The sequence below is a fragment of the Lactuca saligna genome, chromosome 1, assembly GCF_052625555.1.
Source record: "Lactuca saligna cultivar CGN05327 chromosome 1, ASM5262555v1, whole genome shotgun sequence".
Classification (NCBI taxonomy): Eukaryota; Viridiplantae; Streptophyta; class Magnoliopsida; order Asterales; family Asteraceae; genus Lactuca; species Lactuca saligna.
This window is the reverse complement of record NC_136417.1, coordinates 36,830,190-36,850,775: the sequence shown is the minus strand read 5'-3', so window position 1 is coordinate 36,850,775 and position 20,586 is coordinate 36,830,190.

Below are 20,586 nucleotides of genomic sequence, written 5' to 3'. Positions count from 1 at the left end.
AATGGGCAAGTGAACTTAGAAGGATTATATTAGAATAGTAATAGCGAACCTATTAAGAATATACCCATTAAAGGTATTGTTCTAACTTGTGGAATTGGAATACCATTGCTTTTATAATAAAAGGTACTCAAAATTTTGCAGAAATATGGGATTGGTGGATAACGTGTTTGAATAATAATAGCCTATGTTTTAAACTAGTGGGGATGCATTGCGCTCGTTGCGATGATTTATTAATCTTATTTTCAGCTGATCAAACCTGATACAAAATGTTGGTATAGAGGAAATTACAAAGGAAAATAATAATAATAATAAGACCTCAAGAACTCTAAACTAAGACCGAGCATTTATTAAAACATTTTGCCACTAAGCCACGTTATCTATGTGGTTTTTGAATCAACAAAATAAGATATAAAGATACCCTTAATATATTTCCTAAACAATAAGTAAGTTGATTTTTAACAAAGTTAGTGAGAATGATCGTTTTTGAAAGATCTATACACATAGGTACCCGTGGTGTAACGAAAAGTGAACTTGGACAGAACTTATAACTTTCATTAGTACATGTGGACTAGTTATGATATATTTTCTTATATAAGGACCATTTCTATAATCTTGCTATTACATCGGGACTATTATTGTAATTTTATTTTATACATTGACCATTTCAATAAGACAAAATTTCACGATTGGTCCCTGTGGTTTACAGAATATCGCACTTTGAGGACTTTCTAGCAAAAAGTCACGCGAATGGTCCTTAAGGTTTCATTTAATTGCGCGAATGGTCCTTGACCCTAACCCCGTCATTTTTGAGCCGTTAGTGAAGGGGGAAATTTGTCTTTTCATCTTGTTGTGCATCAGAGTATATAATTTAAGGTCCGCCTTTGTATCCTTCTACTTCTCGTTCCTTGCCTCTGTTCTTCCCTCCCTACTCACATTCTATTCCAAAATTGAAGAAGATGGTGATATGCCACTGTGGAAGGCCGACGATTTTGGTGACATCGTGGACTGACTTGAACCCAGGTCGTCGATTTTGGTCATGCTCAAGGTTAGGAGGAACATGCAGCTTTTTTGGATGGTTCGACCCTCCCATGTGCCCTAGGTCAACTGTTGTGATTCTAGGGTTGTTGCGTGGAAGAAACAATCTCGAAGCAAGATTGATGATGGTGAAATGGCTACTTTGTCTGAGTTGGTTGTTTTTCATGGTGTGTTACCTTTTCAAGTAAAAAATCAAGAAGCATTTGGGGGGGGGGGGGGGGGGGGGGAATCTATAACTTGGAATCTGTCTTTTGGTCCCATTTTTTCATAGCTTTTGAAGGATTTTCCCTATGATTGTATGTAATGTTGGGACAAGAAAATGTAACAGATATAATATGTAATGTAAGTTTGATGTTTTGTTTTAATGTGATGGATATTATATTAGCAAGGAAGGAAATTGTCAATTTGATTGCATGTAAGTGTAATGTTGATTATTAAAGTGCAGTAACATAGCCAAAAAACTAATTACCAAAGTAGCATTACCATTAACCATAATGCATGTAAGTGTAATATCATGTTACAAACATAGAATACCCAAAAGACCTATCAAAAGTAGTTGTTTTGACTGACATACCATAACCAAACTTAGTAAACATGTTCTAACTTTAATTAGACATAATATCAAAAGATTACTTAGAAATACAAACTAAGCTACAACATGTTTTCCCTTCTTTTGTCCACCCCCTATCCAGCTTCACTAGGACCTCCCTGCCCCTTGCAAGTCCTAGCATTGTGACCTTTGTTGTGGCATTTGCTACAAGTGACTGTCAAGTGTTTCCTACTTAACTTGGTACTTTGAGTTGGCTCATCAACTGCCCTCTTCCTTTTTTTCTTTGGCCTACCAACCTATAAACAAATTCATATGGTTACATATTAACAAGTTTATTAAATAGTTTCAAGTTAAATTAAACAAAACATGTATGACAACAAACCTGTTTGTGATGTTTGGGTGGGAGAAGGGTTGTTGGACAATCAGATCTAGGCCACATGCTCCTTCCATTTATTGGGTCAATTGTGTGTTGGTACATAGCATTCCATGTACTGAGCCAGTAACATTTGCTCACCCAAGCCTCAGGATCTCCACATTCTGACCCATTCTGCATCTTATCATACATTGCAGCAATAGCATGCTGGCATGGAATACCTGTAATGTCCCATTTCCTGCAAGTGCGACTCCTCTCTTTCAAATTCACAACATACTGCTCCATCCATAGACCAGTCACTTAATATTTATCAGCTCCATTAAATAGAACCCTCATCTTACTTGCCTCTGTCTTATTGTTTTCTAAGATTGTTGTTGCAGTTGTACTTAGAGAACCTTTGCATTTGTCTAGCACCTTATGAACATTTACTATTCTCTTTGTGAGGTATTCTCTAATATATTCCAAACAAGTGATTATAGGCTTGTCCCTTGCCTCATCTAGCTTGGAGTTAAATACCTCACACAAGTTATTTGTTAAACTATCAGTCAATACCCTTCCTATATATAAAACCAAACAATTAATTACTGAAATTAGTTATGAAATATGTTAGTGAAAAGAGTATGATACTTACCAGAGAAATGGGATCTTGCCCAGTGTTTTGCAGGAATTTTACTTAAACACTCATGTGCTTCTGGGTTAAGCTTTTTCAGTTTCTCCATAGCCCTATTAAATTTTGGTATGTTGTATACTTTTCCACAACACCATACTGCTTCCCTCAATTCATCTCCTTTGTGTTTCAATTTCATGTTGTGATACACATGTCTTAAACAGAACCTTTGCTCAGCTGATGGAAATAACTTCTCTATTGCAGCCAAGATTCCCTGTGAGTACAATTAAAATAAGTTAGTAAATGAAATAATAAAAAAAAGTAAAAGTGAATAAAAAGTTAGAGGGTACCTTTTGCCAATCTGAAATGAAAGTGAAGTTAGATGAAGAATTCAAATCTAAGTCATCACCCAAGTGTTCCAAAAACCATGTCCAAGAGTTAATATTTTCAGTCTCTACAATGGCATATGCAACTGGGTAAATGCCATTGTTCGAATCAAGCCCAACTGCAGTAAGAATTTGTCCTGGAAAGGGACCCTTCAAAAACGTACCATCAAATCCAAGAAAATCCCTCAAACCTTTTTTAAATCCCTCCTTCAATGGACCTAAGCATATATATATATATATATATATATATATATATATATATATATATATATATATATATATATATATATATATATATATCCGTTTGAAGATCCTTGTCTCAGAAGACACATTGGGTTCAGTTTCGACATCTATCTTCACAGTTGTTCCTGGATTCTTTGACTTCAATTCCATGGCATATTCTCTCAAAACACCGTACTGCTTTTCATAATCACCATAAACATATTGTTTTGCCATAGCTTTGGCCCGAAATACTTTCATCTTTGATATTGAAAGTGAATACCTCTGTACTAACTCCTCTTGTAAAGCACGTGTAGGGATCTTGGGGTTACTTTCAACTTGATGCAATATGTTGTTAGCTAGAAACTTAGATGAACAAGCCCTCACTGTCCTTGTTTGCAAACAAGAATGAGAATCTTCGTATGTTTTGACAGTCCAAAGTTGTTTCTCATCTGCCCTAGATATAAAAAGAACCCATGGACAAGTTGTTTTCTTGGAAAGTACTAAATTGCCCCTATCTTTATTACTGTCACCAGTCAATTCAGGAACAATACCCCTACACTTTACCCTAACTCTTGTCTTGTCATTCTTTACATAATGTAGATCCCTCCTTTCTTTTACAGAGTAGTTGGCAATAACTTCTCTTATTTTTTCCTTTTCCTTGAACGTCTGACCAATCTTAAAAGCTTTAGTGTGAACCTCACCAGATGAACAAGCAACTGGTTTTAGAATGGACCTTAACAATTTCTTCCTAGGCTCTTTTTCACTAGCAAATGACTCAAATACATCATTGTCTAAGACTTCTAAACGTTCATCTTCAATGTCTTCCTTTTCCTTAGTATTATTGTTTGTCGGATCAAGCTGGCCCAAGTCAATGTCTTCATCAAGTACACTACAGAAGTTGATCATGTTCACCTCCACATCATCTATCAAAGGTTCCTCATCAAACACTATTTTTTTTGCATCATGCTGACTATCAAAATCACTTTCATCTGCACTATCCTCACAATCATATTCATCATCTACAACTGGATCATTATTCATAACTGGCTCATTATATTGGTCATCTATGATTGGCACATCATTCATAACAGGTACATCATTCATAACTGGTTCATCATTCATAACAGGTACATCATTCATAACTGGTTCATCATTCAAAACTGGCTCATCAATCATAACTGGCTCATCATCCATAACTGGCTCACTATCCTGTATCACTTGTGAAGGTCCATCAAATGTTCCATATGGCACAATGGACTAGGAGTAGTCTAATTTTTTCCTAGAAGACCCAACAACTTTTCCCTTCTTTTGGTTCATATCTAGTTCAGGGGATACATCAGTAACCAACTCCTCAATAATAACCTTGGTGGGGGACAAAAAATAACTGTTAACCCTTGTATGCCCATGCTCTATGTAGATACTTAAAAGGTTATTTTTTTCCACATAATTTGACAATACATGCACATCCCCATCATTTCCTAGAGGTAACAGACCAAAGTCCAACTCTACTTCTGGAATAAGAAAATGATAATACAAAGTTTGCCCTTCTACGTACCCTATTTCTCGAACCATTGTATCCAACTCATGCACAGAGAATACGTCAATATCTACGAAGTCAACATAGTCTATTGTTCCATCTACGTACCTTCTCCCAAGGCTTTTCGTGAATATCCCACCATGATGGATTTTCAGAGTGAAATAGTTGCTTATTCCCTCTGAAATAAAGAATAACAAAAAAATTTCAATAATTTGGGCATAATATCAAATCGAGAAAATCAAAGATCACTTTAGTAAGTCACTTACGGTATATCCTTTCCAAATCATAATTTGATGCTTTAGTGTGTTTGGAACGAAGTGACCATAACGTTAACACCATTATCGTTTTCAATCGACAGATGATCCTCTGCCTTGTGTTCTGTTGGAGAAGACGAAGATGAATGCGAAAGGGTAATGGGTAGCTGAGGAAGATGATCTTTGTACTTAATTACAGAGTTCATGCGTATATGTGCATAATGATCGATTATTAGAGTGACTGCAAGATGAAAAGACAAATTTACCCCTTCACTAACGGCTCAAAAATGACGGGGTTAGGGTCAAGGACCAATCGCGCAATTAAATGAAACCTTAAGGACCATTCACATGACTTTTTGCTAGAAAGTCCTCAAAGTGCGATATTGTGTAAACCACAGGGACCAATCGTGAAATTTTGTCTTTCAATAATATTTGTATTACATATGGCCATTTATATATTTCTACAATTACATATAGGCTATTTATGTAATTTGGGTATTATACAAGTACCCATTCTATAACTTTCTTATACATCGGGACCATTAATAAATTTGTCTTAAAAGGTGACTATTATTTTAATTTGGGTATTACACATAGACAATTTATAGAAAATTTATGTAGAAACTTTAGCTTCTAATTTCTAACGTTTGATAAATTAAATAGAGAGTCTCGTTTGACACTATAAGCTTTTGACGTTTAGTTTAAACAAAAAGTTTCAAATCTAAATGTTATTTCATGTAATGTTTAACAAAACGCGTACATAGTCTAAAATCAGCTTTCAGTATGGTATATATATTATAAAATTTGGAAATTTTGTTTAAGGTTTGGGTTAAATGCGAATCTGAGGGCTCATCTACACACTTATGAGCAGGTTTTGTATTTTATGTTTCCCCATTTACTTATCACACTAAGATTTTACAATTTTACTTTTTGGAACATATGGGTTTATTGCTTTGGGTTTATGAAAATTGTATTTTATCTTAATTAAAAAATTCAATAAAATTGTAAAAATTGGGAGATTACAAAATTAAAAAATATGTCCAATTGTAACAATCCCCTCAAAATATAAAACCATTTTATTGCTATAATTGGATATATTTTTCAAAATATAATGTCTTTATAGGAAAAAAAAAATTGAACGCAAAATGTTACGATAGGGTAGAATTTCATAGTATAATAGGTTGATAAGAAAAAAAAAAGATAGAAAATACAATGTTGTAATAGAAGATTAAAATGAAAGTAGCATGATAGAAATAAAAAAAAATGAAAGTTATTACTTGCATTTAGTCCTAAAATAAAATGTAGTAAACTGAAAACTTTGGATGCTTGATTTGGTTATGACGACAAAGCATTATTTTACAACATGATTAATATTGAAAAATAATTAAAAAAACAAATAAAGATGATCAATTAAATACACCAATTATACCTTCTGGGATTAAAATGTTGCACACCCAGGTCTTCATCCCAAAACAAATAATAATAAATAATAAGAACCAGTCATCGGAGTCGTTTTTCAAACCACCTATAATAATTTGCAATTTAATATACCATAAGAACACCCCGTGACCAGATGAGTTTGAAAGTGAATTGTGACATCCCTAAAATCACGGTTAGAAAAGACCGGTTTGATTTATGTTTTTAAAATAATATCATAATAAATCATTTTGATTTAAAAAAGCTCAAATTTGTTCCCAAAATAAAATGTGATAAAATAATATTTACCAAATCATTTCATAAAGAAATGTATTTTAATTATATAATCAAAAATCGGGATGTCATGTTCCGATACAGACCGAAAAGCATAAACGACATATTACAAGCCATACAACAGTTATATACACGTACATGTTTATAAATAAAATAACTTGATGATTCATCCATCTTATACTTTCGCGCTACTACCTGTAATGCAAATAAAAACTGATTGGGTTTATCTAGCATTTCATTTTCATGCTTATTTTTATTCTTAATTTAATTAAGACACACAATTAAGCACAAAACACATAATACTCAAATAATACACTTCTATTATTTCGAAACGGGTTACAAAGGTTAACCTAGACTATTACATCACTATTAATGAAAAGCCCAGAAACATGGGCATTACAATTCTCTTCACCTTAGAATGATTTCGTCACCGGAATCACACATCAACAAACAAATGCAAATAGCGACTCATCATGTCACTCTCCGTTTTCCAAGTGAGATTTGACCCATTCGTATGTTTCCATTGGACAATCACTAATTCGACCATCTTGCGTCGCAACTTCTTAGTCTTTCGGTCAACAATTGCCTCTGGTTCTTCAATCAACATTTTGTTCTCATCGTTCTCATTCTTGATATGGAAGAAAATGTCACCTCGTAGAAATCCTAGACACGGCGGTCCCACAGGAACTACAGCGCCACCACTGCCACCATCTCCTCAGTTCGACCTAGTAATGTTCCAGGCGGCCGTAACAGCTGCAGTAGCAGCCGCCATATCCCAAATAAGCAACAACAATGTGGGTGGTGCGAGTAATGGTGCCACAAATTCTAACAACGGGGACAGCCAGGGACACTCGATAGAGTGTACCTATAAAGACTTTACTAATGCCAAACCCAAAACTTTCAATGGGAGCAGAGGTGTCATAGCATTGCTTCAATGGTTCGAGAAGACCGAATCCGTCTTTGAAATATGTGCATGCCCAAAAGCAAACAAGGTCAAGTTTGCAGCATGCACATTCTCTGAAAGGGCACTCAACTGGTGGAATGGCCACGTCAAGACATTGACACTTCTGGTGGCTAACTCGATAACATGGGAAGACCTGAAAACCATGTTGATGAAGGAGTATTTCCCAAGGGGCGATATACATAAGTTGGAAAAGGAAGTTTGGGGTCTCAAAATGATAGGCCCTGACATCCTGTCTTATACCTCAAGGTTTAGTGATTTAGCTATACTGTTTCCAGGGATGGTTTTGTCGAAAAGCAAGAAGGTGGAAAGATACATATGGGGACTATCTTCCCAACTTCAAGGGAACGTATTGGCCTCAAAGCCAACTACCTTTGATAATGCCAAAGAACCGGCACAACAACTCATCGACCATAAAGCCATCCATAGCACTGTGACAACCACCTTCGAGCAAGATAAAGGGGAAACAACAAAAGGAAGTTCTGGAACAAGAAGAAGGGTCAACCTGCTCAAGATCCTGCCAAGAAACAACAAGTGCTTGTTGTGAACGCTGCCACAACTACTGCCAACCCAACTCTGATAAGGCAATACACCGGGAACCTACCAAAGTGCAACAAGTGCAACTTTCACCATAATGGCGCCTGCCGTGAAATGCATTGCACCAACTGTAACAAAAAGTGGCACACCACTCGATTTTGTAAAGCTCCAGTCCAACAAAACACACAAGCTGCTAATGCCGGAGCAAGTCAAACCTGCTATGTTTGTGGAGAGGCAGGGCACTTCAAACGCAACTGCCCAAAAGCAAGAAACCCTAAACCGGGTGAAGTGGGCAGAGTTCTGGCGATAGGCCATGAGGAAGTAGTTGCAGACCCAACCGTGGTCACCGATACGTTTCTCCTCAACAATACATACGCATGCATTCTTTTCGATAGTGACGCGGAGAAAAGCTTCGTGAGCCATCAATTTAAACACTTGCTTAAACAAAAACCACAAACACTACAAGACACATTCACCGTAGAAATGGCTAACAGAAAAACAGAGAACACTAACGACATTTATATCGGGTGTACCCTCACTTTAAACAATCACTCTTTCCAAATCGACCTTATGTCGGTCACCATAAAAAGTTTCGATGTCATCATTGGCATGGATTGGCTATGCCCTCACCATGCTGAAATCCTATGTCACGAAAAGGCCGTTCGCCTTAATATGCCAAGTGGCGAAACTCTCGTCGTCTATGGCGACAAGCCTAGCTCAAACTTTCAGATCATTTCGTGTGTCAAGGCCCAAAAGTATCTCCGCAAGGAGTACCTCGCCTTCTTAGCCAACGTCGTAGACAAGAAACAAGAAGCTAAAAACATAAAAGACATTCCGGAGGTCTGTAACTTCCTTGATGTATTCCCAGAAGACTTTACAGGAGTGCCCCCTACTAGACAAGTCGAATTCCGAATTGACCTAATTCCTGGAGTTACTCCTGGAGCCAAATCGCCATACCGTCTAGCCCCAACCAAAATGCAGGAATTGTCTAGTCAATTGAATGAAATGCTAAGCAAAAGGCTTCATAAGGCCAGGCTTCTCGCATTGGGGAGCACCAGTCTTATTCGTCAAAAAGAAGGATGGGACGTTCCGCATGTGCATTGACTACCATGAATTAATCAAACTCACCATTAAAAACTGATACCCTTTGCCTCGAATCGATGACCTCTTCGACCAACTACAAGGAGCAAGTTTCTTCTCAAAGATTGAACTTAGATCAGGGTCCATCAACTACGAGTTCAAGAGGGGGATATTCCCAAGACAGCCTTTAGAACGCGCTATGGTCACTACGAGTTTGTAGTGATGCCTTTCGGCTTAACAAATGCACCAGCAGTGTTTATGGACCTGATGAATCGGGTGTGTCGACCTTACTTAGACAAGTTCGTGATTGTTTTCATCAATGATACACTAGTCTACTCCCAAAGTGAGGAAGAACACATCCAGAATTTACGTCAAGTCCTAGAGACACTGAGAGCGGAGAAATTGTACGCAAAGTTCTTAAAGTGCGAGTTCTGGATTAGAGAAGTGGATTTCCTCGGACATGTAGTCAGCAAGCAAGGAATACATGTGGACCCTTCAAAGATCAAGGCAATCGAAAACTGGGCAGCGCCAAGAACACCCACAGAAAGCCGTCAATTTTTAGGACTCGTCGGTTACTACCGAAGATTCATCCAAAACTTCTCCAAAATCGAAAAACCCCTAACCACCTTGATTCAAAAAGGAGTAACCTTCGCCTGGGGGATAAGCAAGAGACTGCGTTCCAAATGCTAAAACGAACACTGTGCAGTGCTCCGATCTTGACCCTACCAGATGGAACAGAGGAATTTGTGGTTTACTACGATGCATCGAACCAAGGTCTGGGATGTGTGTTAATGCAACGACGAAAGGTCATTGCCTATGCCTCAAGACAACTGAAGACGCACGAGGTAAACTATATGACGCACTATCTCGAACTACTGAAAATCTGGAGACATTACCTCTATGGAACCAAATGCACTATCTTCACCGATCACAAAAGCCTTCAGCATATCCTCAACCAAAAATAACTCAATATGAGACAAAGACGATGGGTAGAATTGCTAAACGATTATGAATGTGAGATTCGTTATCACCCAAGAAAAGCCAACATGGTTGCAGACACTTTAAGCAGAAAGGAATAATCTGGCCGCCGAGTAAAGGCATTAACCATGACCATCTATTCACACCTATCCACACAAATCAAGGAGGCACAAGAAGAAGCCTTGAAACCAGGGAACATGGAAGGTGAAGCGTTGAGAGGAATGGACAAAAATCTTGAAGTCAAGGATGACGGAGTTCGTTGTCTCATAAACCGGATCTGGACACCAAAATTTGGTGGATTCAGGGACGTTGTCATGAATGAAGCTCAAAAAACTCGTTACTCAGTGCATCCCGGCTCAGACAAGATGCATTTAGACCTCAAGAAGCTGTATTGGTGGCCAAACATGAAAGCTGAAATAGCTACCTTCGTGGGCAAGTGTCTGACTTGCGCAAAGGTTAAGGTGGAGTATCAGAAGCCCTCGGGACTACTTCAACAGCCAGTGATACCCGAGTGGAAGTGGGAGCAGATTACAATGGATTTCATTACAAAGTTACCTAAGACAACGGGTGGACTTGACACCATTTGGGTAATCGTCGACAGATTAACCAAATCCGCTCACTTCTTACCAATAAAGGAAAATGACAAAATGGAGAAACTGACAAGGATCTACATTAAAGAAGTTATGCGACTTCACGGAGTACCGATATCCATTATCTCCGATAGAGATAGTCGGTTCACTTCACGATTCTAACAGTCACTACAGAAAGCTATGGGAACTAGGTTGGACATGAGTATAGCCTACCGCCCGCAGACCGACGGGAAAAGTGAGAGGATCATTCAAACGTTAGAGGACATGCTAAGAGCTTGTGTGATGGACTTTGGTGAATCTTGGGATACTCATTTACCTCTTATTGAGTTTTCCTATAATAATAGTTATCACACTAGCATCAAAGTTGCTCCGTTCGAATCCCTCTACGACCGTAAGTGCAAATCACCCCTATGTTGGGCCGAGGTGGGTGATACACAACTAGCAAAAGGGAAAGACCCTAACATCACACTCATTAGCCCGGAGATCATAAGGGAAACAACTGAGAAGATTATCCAAATTCGAGAACAGATGAAGGCTTCGCAAGACCGATAAAAGAGTTATGTCGATAAAAGATGGAAGCCTTTGGAGTTCCAAGTTGGAGATCGAGTACTACTGAAAGTATCACCTTGGAAGGGATTAATATGTTATGGAAAACGTGGGAAACTAAATCCAAGGTACATTAGACCATTCAAAATCCTTGCCAGGATTGGTTCGGTGGCATACAAGCTTCGATTACCACAGGAACTCAGCAACGTGCACCCTACCTTTCATGTGTCGAACTTAAAGAAATGTTTGTCTAATGAGACCCTTGTTATTCCTTTGGAAGAAATTGAGATCAATGAAAACCTCCACTTCATAGAGGAGCCTGTTGAAATCATGGATCAAGAGTTCAAATTGACGAAACAAAGCCACATCCCCATCGTAAAGGTCAGCTGGAACGCCAAGCGAGGACCCGAATTTACATGGGAATGTGAGGATCAAATGAAGCAAAAGTATCCACATGTATTCTCCAACCCTTGAAGTCCCTCTCAAAATGCAAATTTCGGGACGAAATTCCTTGTAACGGGGGGATAATGTGACAACCGTCAAATTCAAGTCAAAGTCAAAGTCAACAAGTCAAAGTCAATTCAACAAGTCAAACCGGTCAATCTTGTATAATACTTGTATGATTAAAAGATATTTTATGAAAACGTACATTTGTATGTCAAGAATTCGAGTGTCTTAATAAATCTATGTGTGTATCAATCTGAAACCCTAAGAAGGGAGTTAAACGTATCAAAACATGAGTATGGACCCTATTAGGGACTTACACTAATCATAAACGAAGTATAATGGGGTCCACAGACACTGCATTGCAAGATTATTCGATGAAAATGGCTAAAAGTGAATCTCTCTCGAATCTCTCTCAAACGTTTGATAGTCAACCGGGTCATCCTAACCCTTAAATTGACCAAAAACCGCTCGAATCGGTGAGTTATATCGAAAGACAGCTAATTAGGACCGAAACTCCTCTTAGGAGCCGAACCTCCTAGGAGCGAAACCTCCTGTCAGAACCGAACATGCATCAGAACCGAAACCCTCTCAGCCGAAATGGACTAAGGGTTCAGTCTATTTCGGTTCCCCAGCTACTTCAGACCGAGACCTAAACTTTGGTCCTCCCCCTCACACCTTCGGTCCTTCTTCTTCCCTCTCGGCTCCTTTTCCTTCCTTCTCGGTTCCTTCTTCCCTTCTCTCGGTTCTTACCTTCTTAGAGCCGAACCTCGCAGGTTCGGTCCCTAAAGCCGCTTTTCGACTACTTTCACCTCCTAAGCCTGTTTTTGACGGGGATTTTTCACCAAATTCATATTTTTACCATTTTAAACCCCCAAAACTCATATTTTATTAATTTCTCAAGCATTTATTAATTAAAAATCATTATTTTATATTGAGAGGATATTTACCCCACAAGTGGGTGAAGTGTACCTACTTGCCTTCCATGTGTCATCCTCTCATTAATCCAACTATATCCACATCACACAAACCAATGCACACATCACTTTAAAATCACAAGTTACTCTAGTAACCTTTTCTATAAAGAAATCCCTGGAGGATTTCTTGATTTACGTGCTCATTTGAAACATACACACTTCTCGTATCACCTCAAGGAAGCTTATTCCTCTCAACTTTCCACTACCTTATGCAAGTGTTCTTGAGTTGCTACTGCACTTTTTGGTAAGTATTCCATCTAAAATCAAGTGTTATTTGATAATTTCATAACACTCTTGGATCATTGACTCATATCATAACAACAAAAATCGTTCTTAGGATCATCCAAACTTTCACGTGTTCATCAAGCGTTCTTGACTTGATACTCCTCTTCTTCGACCTTCCACTCTTCCAAGAATCACTCAAGGTGAGTTCATACCCCTATATTTTATAGTTTTCTTTAGTTTTCAGAGGGGGGGGGATACAAGTTAAAATAACAAATCATATTTGAAACTTAACTTGACAGCTTACCACAGAAAAGTTGTGACCTGTTTACGAACTCTTTTACCCAACTAAAACTTAATATTTTTCAAAACTGTTTAATATGTAAATAGTTCAGGTTATACCTTTAAAATGAGTACTTGAACATCTCCTTAAGATTTTTCTACAATTTCTGGTGACTTTTACAAAACTACCTATCATTGCAACAACGAAATCAGACCAGGTCGTGGAAATGAACATTTTCACACAAGTTTGAGGCCACCAAAAATTATAAGAAAATTTGTGTATATAGTAGACTCGTTTTCCATACTCTCCGAGTTTACGGATTCAGTGTTAGACTTACGATGATTTTTCTATAAATAATCTAAAACAGTGACAGTTAAGAGTTAAATTGTTAAAACGAGTCTAAGAGTTATTCACACCTTGTAACATGTTGAGCAAGGTGTGGAAGATTTTATACTTAGCATTTTCAATATTATTTTATTGAAATACAAGGTCATGCATAAAAAGGTTTCATTTACAACATAAAGAATTTTGATAAAACTATAATAGGTATAGTTTGGACGCCTCATTTAACAAATAAATGGTAATACAATCGATTTATAAAGCAAGTATTTTATTACAAACTACGTGAATATGTTAATGAATAAATTTGTGAGACATTCATCTTCGGGGTACTCTTTAGTACAATAGAAAATTCATGTAGTTATAGCCAGGATGTCTTGTAGGGAAAGCGTGATAGTTGTGTATAGATCTATATTGGGTCTGACAAACCCGCACTTAAGCTGCTTGCAACAGCTAGACCGGTAGGTCTGGGGTGACAAGTGTCATAATATTTCGACGCTTGAAGAACGTCGAGTATGAGGTCTTCGAGTCTTAGCATGGTTATAACAACTCACATGGGAAATTAACAAAACTCATAGTTCACGGGAATCTAATGATTTCACAAAAAGGAGTTTTATTTAAATATAAAACCACACATATGTATGACGATTTACTTACATATACTAAGTCTTGGTTCAGTTAAGACTACTGTAAACCTTTTAGAAAATATTGGATTTTCTGGAAACAAACTTGTAACAAACTTTAAGGAACAACATTCATTTTTCATTCATAAATTGCTTATGAACTCACCAGCTTTAATGCTGATACGCTTTCAAAAACAACTTGTATTCTTAGGTATTCAGTAATACAAGTAACTACAAGATTTTGAAGGCAAGACGCTAAGGCGCACATTTCTTTTGAACTATTTTGAACATCATATGTAATTTATTTGGAAACATGTGTTTTTGCAACGATGTAACCTTTCAAATTATATTTCTGATGGTTGTGTTTACTTTCTTCACTATGGTTTTATACTGAGCATGACGTCCTTCGCCCCTGAATGTTTCCGCCATTCCGGTTTGGGGGTGTAACACACTTGTCACGCTAAGCTCCAAAGACAAGAAGATTCTAGCCAAAACAAAAGAGGTAATCATCTAGATCTGTTTTCCTATGTCAATTTCGAAATACATCACTAGATCTATGGTTTGTAAGTCTTGGATGAATTGTATGTACAATAGAGAAACCTAGATCCAAGCATTAGGGTTTGGATGAGCACATAGGATGTTCTTTTGGCTCAAACCCATCACTACCTCCGCCTGCCACCATCTTGGTGGTTGTATTGGGCTTTTTTTTTTGGTTCTAGTGTGTGTATGTATGACGTAGCAACTTCTATGTGTGCTTGGATTGTTGGATGTATCACTCCAAAACCAACATCACCATTGTGTGTGGGTGCCTGTCACCACGGATCGCTGTCGACCACCAATGCCTGAGGTGACATAGGGTGGTGTCCAACTAATTAAACAGTAAATTAACTAAACATCTAACTTTAGTCTAAGTGGCACGTGTTTGGGGTTGGAAACCCTAATTAGGGTTTAGAAAACCCTAATTAGGGTTTAGAAAACCCTAATATCAAGAAAACCCTAGTTTTGGAGTTTTGTCGGGACCCACATTAAAGTTGTTTATTGGACTTTAATTTATACTCGGTAATGCCTTACGGTTAACTTAATGTAGTATTGGACTTAATTAATTAAGTCCTTAAGGAGTTATGTGTGGAACACTAACCCTGGTTATGATTTCATGTGGAAACCCTAGAATCGGGGAGCTCTAATTTGGACAATGATTGGGCGTGTATTTGGGCTATTGATTGGATTATTATTTCACTCAAGAATAACTAAGTCAAACCTTAATCTTTCCTACCCTTAGGTGGTGAAGTCCTTAATGGGTTAAGTGTTCTTACTTAACCCTAATAATGATTTTATGTGGAACCCTAATCGTCATTTTATATGAAATAGTCACTGTTGCAAGTGACTATGACTTGCGATCGGGTATTGACTCTAGTATCTTCATGTAGATGATTGGAAGTGAGTTGAAGTAGGTAGAGTTATTCATTTCTACGGTAGTCACCTACGCGTATATCGAGGTGAGTTTCGCCTCACTGTATCTGTGGGTCGAAGGCACCAATGTTGATCCACTAGTTTTGGTTATCTGTTGGTAGAGTGATGCCTTAGGGACTTAATATAACCATGTAGGATAGTGTGAGGACTCTTGATCTATGTTCTCTTACCTATTCGTAGTTGGGTTTTGGTTATTGAGTAGGATCACTTGTCCGGGTGACTATCTCACCTCTGAGTATATACGACCATGCATTCCTTAAATTGTTGATATTTAGTTTACTACTATGCTGTAGTGGTCTATTAGATCTGTGTTCTGGTATCAAGTGTGATGCTATGCTATAGTGATCCGTTAGATTTGTCTCTTGGCATTGAGTATGTTGCTTTGCTGTAATAATCTATGGAACTGTATGTTTTCTGTGCTTGTTGGTTATCATCTATGGAGTGCCCTTAGGGATAGTTTGTGGTCATGTAGGATAGCTTGAGAACTCTTGGTCTGGGCAATATTTCCTGTTCCTTATTTGGTTGTGGCTCTAGAGTAGGATCATCTGTGTGGGTGGCTATCTCACTTATGGTTACACATTTTATGGAGGTTATCTAGTAGAAGGACTGTATGTTGTGAGAGGACTAATAGGCGGTACTGAGCTATATGATTATTGTTTTCCTGTATTTTGTGCCTAGTTGATCCTGATTGTTTATATGTTGACATGTGTGTTTGGTTTGGGTTGAGGAGATCCTTCTTTGTGTTGTAGGCCAAGATACTCGGTGCATGCTGGTTGTAAGCCGTAGGCACGGAGGCTCAGGAGGAGTGGTTGGGTTGAGGCGGTAAGCCAACAAACCCTGATATTTTGGCTTGGATAGATGAAGGCTACAAGGCGGTCCAGTCAGGTCGAAGCCCCGAAGATTAGCCATTAAGCATGCTTGTATGATTATTCGTATGGGGAATTTTGGGGAAAAATCACTAAGCTTTATGTTTACCCAGTTGCTTATTGTTTCAGGTATCCTCAGTCAATATGGGAAGGCGTAGGCGGGACTGTACCCACTCATCATCAATATTGAATATTTCGCATTTTCTACGTTACTATGATTTGTAATAAATGTAATTTGGAATAAACAGTTTTATAAATGGATTTCTACATAAGTAATATTTAATTGGGAAGATTTACTTGAACAAAAATTGAAAATTTTTTGTTGTGAAAATCAAAAGTTTCAAGTTGGTATCAGAGCCCTGGATTGAGTGAACTGGAGGAACACTTGTGTAACACCTGGTTCTTGGTACGTACTCTGTTTTTAAATCTTCATTTATTTTTGCATTTTTAGCCTTCGACTCGGTGAGTCGAAGGACTGACTCGCCAAGTAGAAGTAGGATGAGGTGCGGGGTTTGAGCTGCGGACTCGGTGAGTCGGGTCATTCACTCGGCGAGTAGCTGCTGTTTGGACAAAAACCCTAATCCAGGGGTTTGCACCCTATTTAAATGACCTTATGCAACCTCCTTTCCCCCTTAATGCTCCTAGACGCTCCTCATAGCAAACCCTAGCCGTTTTGTGAAGATCTAAGGCTTTTTGAGTGATTCTTGTGAGTTTTGATCTCAAGGAAGAAGGAAGAGCATAGAAGGATCAAGAGGGGACTGAAGGATTCGAGTTTGGTTCATCATTTGCAGTCTTTGGAAGGTATAAAGTCTGAACCTTGCTCATTCATTTGTTAGATCTCTCTTTGAGGTGATGTAGGGTTTTTTAAGCCATTTTTTGTGGCCAACCATGTTTGCAAACATGGTTGGGGGTTTGGGTTTCTGTATCACGTCATTTTATGAGCCACAAGTCAGATCTAGGTTGCTTTTTGCACCAAGAAAGGCCCCATGCAACAAAAGAACTATTTTAGAGCCTTTTAAGCTCTTATGTCCCATACATGCACGTAAAGTTTGTAACTTTACGTGCTAGATCGAGTTTAGGGGCCTGGATCTATCATTTGGTTAAGTGTTGTAATCAGAAATCAAAGTTCTTGGTAAGGAATGAGATAGGCTCGGCGAGTCTATTCCTAGACTCGGCGAGTCAAGGAGTTTTGGTCCCATATCATTAAGGGTCATAAGGACTAGATGAGTGTGGAAGGGTTTTTAGGAGTCCCGGGGAGTGACCCAACGTTCTGGACTAAGAAAAGTGTTCTAGGAATTCATAGTACTCAGCGAGTGCATGAACGGACTCAGTGAGTCCAAGGCAATCTTCATGGTGTAACGACATAAAATTTTAAAACCAAATTTTCATTTTTTGCAAACATCAAAACATCGAGTAATATTTTAAATTCCAATGTAAACAATATTGTCACAACCGAATACATCACAAAGATCATAAAGATAGTTTCCCCCGAGTGTGTGTACGATCAAGTCGGTGCCTTCCCACGGTCCTCGCTAGTACCTGAAACACATAACACAACAACTGTAAGCATAAATTCTTAGTGAGTTCCCCAAAATACAACCAACGCACATACGCCTTTCCAGGCCCTGACCTTCCGGTCCATGTGTCTCAGGGGACTTCCGTCCCGACTGGGTAAACTTTCCGGTTTTACCCACGTCAACCTCACGGTCCATATTACAACGCCTTCCGGCCCATAACATATTCGCCTTCCGGCCCATAACATAATGCCTTCCGACCCATATCAAGCATAACATACAAGGCACATGTAACGATTAACTTATCACACATAATGCATATATCTCATATCATAATTGACCTTCCGGTCACATAGTCAAACCCTTCCGGGTACAGTGTAGTGAAAAGACTCACCTCGTATAGCTCGATAACTCGTGAATCTTGGAAATTACTAGTGCTCGAACCCCCGAGCTATAATCCTCCTATATAATCATATATCTCTAATTAATACTTTTACCACTAAGGTTGACTACCCCTATCAAGTCAACACTGGTCAACGGTCAACGGTCAATTTGACCGGACTCGGCGAGTGCACTAGAGCGACTGTCTAAGCGTTTTCACCAACTCTCTAGGATTCTCTTTTGACACGTCGAGTACTCCCCTGACTCGATGAGTTCCACCTGTTCATGAATCGCGGGGCCACCGGGACTCAACTCGTCGAGTCGCAAGGTCAACTCGGTGAGTTCCAGCTCGACTCAGTCCACCTGTCAATCCCTCTCTAACTCTCCGTGACTCACTGAGTCAACCATAACTCGGCAGGACCACTCACTGAGTGGCTAAGGAAAAACTTCATGCTACTCGCCGAGTCTGTTCTTTAGACTCGGCGAGTCCATGCCATGCATCAACTCAATCTTGCTTCTGAGGTCAGATCCGCTCCATAATTCAGGCTCGTATCTACCTGAATATCCTCTAATGGAACCACTGCCGATTCGTCAGCTATACACTTCCTCAGCTGCGACACATGAAAAGTGTCGTGAATCTGCCCCAACTCTGCTGGCAAATCCAAACGATAGGCTACCTGTCCTACCCTCGCGATCACACGGAAAGGACCAATATATCGGGGCCCCAACTTGCCCCTCTTCCTGAATCAAATCACTCCTTTCCAAGGAGAGACCTTCAGGTGCACAAGGTTGCCGACCTGAAACTCAAGCTCGGACTGGCATCTGTCTACATAACTCTTCTGTCGGCTCTGAGCGGTCAATAACCTCTGCCTGACCTGCTGAATCTGCCAGTCGTCTGGAGTACGATCTCCGTGCTACCCATCACCCGCTGCCCCACCTCACCCCAGCAGATGGGGGTGCGACACCTCCGCCCATACAATAGATCAAAGGGTGGCATACCAATGATTGAATGATGGCTGTTGTTGTAGGAAAACTCTGCCAAGGGTAAATATGCATCCCAGCCACCCCTGAAATCCAACACACATGCCCGGAGCATGCCCTCGAGCGTCTGAATCGTCCGCTCACTCTGACCGAAAGGAGGAACGTTTGGGCAAAACGTTGGTGTTCGGTGTAAACAGTCATGGACTGAAGGTGTTCCAGGATCGGATTTGGATACCTAAGACAGGAGGAGTCAGAGATCTTCTGATGGAAGAAGCTCACAAGACCATGTACTCGATTCATCTTGGTAGCACTAAAATGTATAGGGACCTAAAACCCTACTACTGGTGGCCGACGATGAAGCTTGATGTTGGAAAGTATGTGGCTGAGTGTGTGACTTGTGCGAGAGTCAAGACACAACATTAGAAACCGTACGGGAGTTTAGAACCATTGCCTGTGCCTATGGGTAAGTGGGAAGACATTGTTATGGATTTTGTCACTAAACTGCCCAGAACAAAGAATGGTCACGACATGATTTGGGTGGTCGTCGATCGATTCACTAAGAGTGCGCATTTCATAGCAGCCAGGGAGAAATGGTCTACGGAAAAGCTTGCGAATTCTTATGTGAAGGAAATTGTGAGACTTCACGGTGTTTCGCTAACAATTGTGTCGGATCGTGGTAGTCGTTTCACCTCAAGGTTTTGGAAAAGTCTACAAGAGGAAATGGGTACCAAGTTATGTATAAGTACAGCTTACCATCCGCAGACTGATGGCCAGAGCGAACAAACGATACAAACACTTGAAGATATGCTAAGAGCATGTACCTTGGAATTCCTAGGTAATTGGGATGAACATTTACCATTAGTAGAATTTTCCTATAATAATAGTTTTCACTCGAACAGTAAGATGGCACCTTACCAAGCTTTGTATGGACAAAAGTGTCGTACGCCGTCTTGTTGGCTTGAGGCTGGGGTAAAGCAATTTATGGGACCGAAGATGGTTTATCAAACTGCTGAAAAGTTGAAAATAATTAGGGAAAGAATGTTAGTGGCTCAGGATCGTCAAAAGAGCTATGCTGACAAAAAGCGAAGACCGATGACTTTTGAAGTTGGGGATTCGGTTT